The sequence below is a fragment of the Sus scrofa genome, unplaced genomic scaffold (assembly GCF_000003025.6).
Source record: "Sus scrofa isolate TJ Tabasco breed Duroc unplaced genomic scaffold, Sscrofa11.1 Contig587, whole genome shotgun sequence".
Taxonomy (NCBI): Eukaryota; Metazoa; Chordata; class Mammalia; order Artiodactyla; family Suidae; genus Sus; species Sus scrofa.
The window spans coordinates 241-2,798 of NW_018085256.1; the positions used below are offsets into that span (position 1 = coordinate 241).

The 2,558-nt window shown below is 45.9% G+C and overlaps 1 pseudogene; it reads left to right on the forward strand.

Moving 5' to 3' along the window:
* Positions 1-429: 429 nt before the first annotated feature.
* Positions 430-1,435, forward strand: LOC100625664 (annotated as a pseudogene).
* The last annotated feature ends 1,123 nt before the right edge of the window (positions 1,436-2,558 follow it).

A 2,558-nucleotide genomic window follows, 5' to 3' on the forward strand; every position in this document is an offset into this window, starting at 1 on the left:
AATGTGTAACTACTGGAGGACCCTGAGAATTCATATTAACTTAATTACAAATAGAAAGTAATTACTGATTCTCATGTATTTGGATTACTATCATATGTGGTATTGGTTAAGAATGTATTTTCTCTTATGTATTTTTTTTTTTTCCTTCAAAGTCTATTTACTATTTATAGTTTTTTTTTTAGACATCTCAATTGAAACATAATTGTTTTTTAATGATTGATCCTTCTAGTTGTGTTTTGGGTTGGTGATGGGCTGGGTTTGGAGGGGGATTGGGCATTTCTGATACACCCATTACTCACGTTTTACACGTGGGTGTCCAGCACTAATTGTCAATTTGTTCCACTGACAACAGGGATGTTCTTCCCCCAGTGTTCTGCCTATCTTTGGCTTAGGAAGCCCAGGTATAGACATAGCAACACACGAGTCCAAGGTGGTGGCTTAAGAAGCTCATTACACACAGCAGTTCACAACTACTTCTGGATTCCTCTCCCTTTTCTACTAAAGGATCCATGAGAGAAGACAACCAGTCCTCCAACCTGGACTTCATCCTTCTGGGAGCTAGCGGTCAGAAGGAACAGGAAACTTCTTCTTCTTCCTTTTCCTGTTCATTTACCCCATCACATTAATTGGAAACCTGCTCATCATCTTGGCCATCTGCTCTGAGATTCGCCTTCACAACCCCATGTATTTTCTTCTCGCCAATTCTCGTTTGTTGACATCTTTTTCTGCTCTGTAACCATCCCTAAGGCACTGGCCAATCATCTTGTAGGCAGCAAGGCATCTCCTTTGGAGGATGCATGGCACAAATGTGTTTCATGATAGCCTTGGCTAACACAGATAGCTACATCCTGGCTGCTAGGCATATGATCGTGCTGTGGCCATCACCCGCCCACTTCATTACACAACAGTCATGAGCCCACGGGCTTGTGTCCTCCTACTTGTTGGGTCTTGGGTGATGGGAAATGCCAATGCTGTCCCCCACACTCTGCTCATGGCTCGTCTGTCCTTCTGTGCAAACAAGGAAGTGGCCAACTTCTACTGTGACATTGCCTCTTTGCTCAAGCTGTCCTGTTCTGACATCCACTTCAATGTGAAGATGATGTACCTAGGGGCTAGTGTTTTCTCCTTGCCATTACTATGCATCGTCATCTCCTATGTTCAGGTCTTTTCCACGGTCCTACGAGTTCCTTCCACCAAGGGTGTGCGCAAAGCCTTCTCCACCTGTGGGTCCCACCTCACAGTTGTTTCTCTGTATTATGGGACAGTCATGGGCATGTACTTCCGCCCTCTGACTAGTCACAGCCTCAAGGATGCAGTTTTGAATGTGATGTACACTGCCGTGACCCCGATGTTAAATCCTTTCATCTACAGTCTGAGAAACCAGGACATGAAGGCTGCCCTGGGGAAACTCTTCAGCCAGAGAATCTCCTCGTGAGCAATGTGAGGCAACATTGGAGACTGCAGTCACTTAGAAGTCCATCCCCAATGTCCTCCCCCTTACCAGAAGCCCCCTTTCATCTCTCAGGACATGCCCACTCAGGTCTGCTGGCTTCCACTAGCTCTTGGCATGTCCAAAAGCAGCCATGGTATCAGCAACACGTGGCTTCACCCTTTCAAGCATCTGGTACGATGGTGCTATGAGGCAACATCATCTTTTGCTCTGTACCTTGTGACCAATCAGGACCCTATGGGGTCCTCCCAAAGACAGACCCCGCAGGTCCCCAAGTGCCTCTTGTGTGTAGAAGAAGCTTGGCTCCTCTGACTCCCTTTTGTATCTACCTCTTCTGCTCCTTTCAGCTCTGAGTCACATGCTTCTGCTGAGCCATGCACAGACATGTTAACCACGAGAAGAATTCTGATTACTGCTTAACTTTATACAAACAGCCCCTTATCCAAAACCTGTCTCCTACAGGGAGATAGAAGGTAGCAACAAAAATAGCAACTGTCAAGATTTATAGGAACATCGTGACCAGACTTATGTCAACTGACCAAGAACAAAGAGGTTCCACAACCCTCCTCAGACACTTGGTGGTGCCCAGGTGTCTGTTGTTGTCAGTCATCTTCTGACCTTAACCCCTTTGAGGGTCCCCTCCCCTAGCATAGAAGAAGCTTGAACTCTACCCCAAATTGAAATGGTTCTTGAGGACATTGGTCCTCCCTCTTCTCCTTTCACTGCCTTCCTGAATAAAGTTGATTCTCCTTCCCAACATCCTGTCTCGCAACTTATGGTTGACCATTGTGCGGCAAGGAGTGTGACCTTGGACGGGGTTACACCTCTTTCCAGGTGTTAATGTCATGTTGGATTCCCTCACTACACAATCAATGTGTTCATGCCTTCTTATCTGCTAATATTTCACCTTCTCCCTATTATACCCTAACGTATCCACCTTTGAAAGAGACATTAGGTTACGCCACTGTGTTGGGTCAGGTTGTAGAAAGCAATACTAGTCTAGCAAGTCCCTCCCCCTCAGTCCACTTCTATTCAGACAGGGTAAGGTTACATAGGTATAGAATGAGTGAGCTAGTCTGATCTCTTAGACAATCCGTGTTGCCAGATC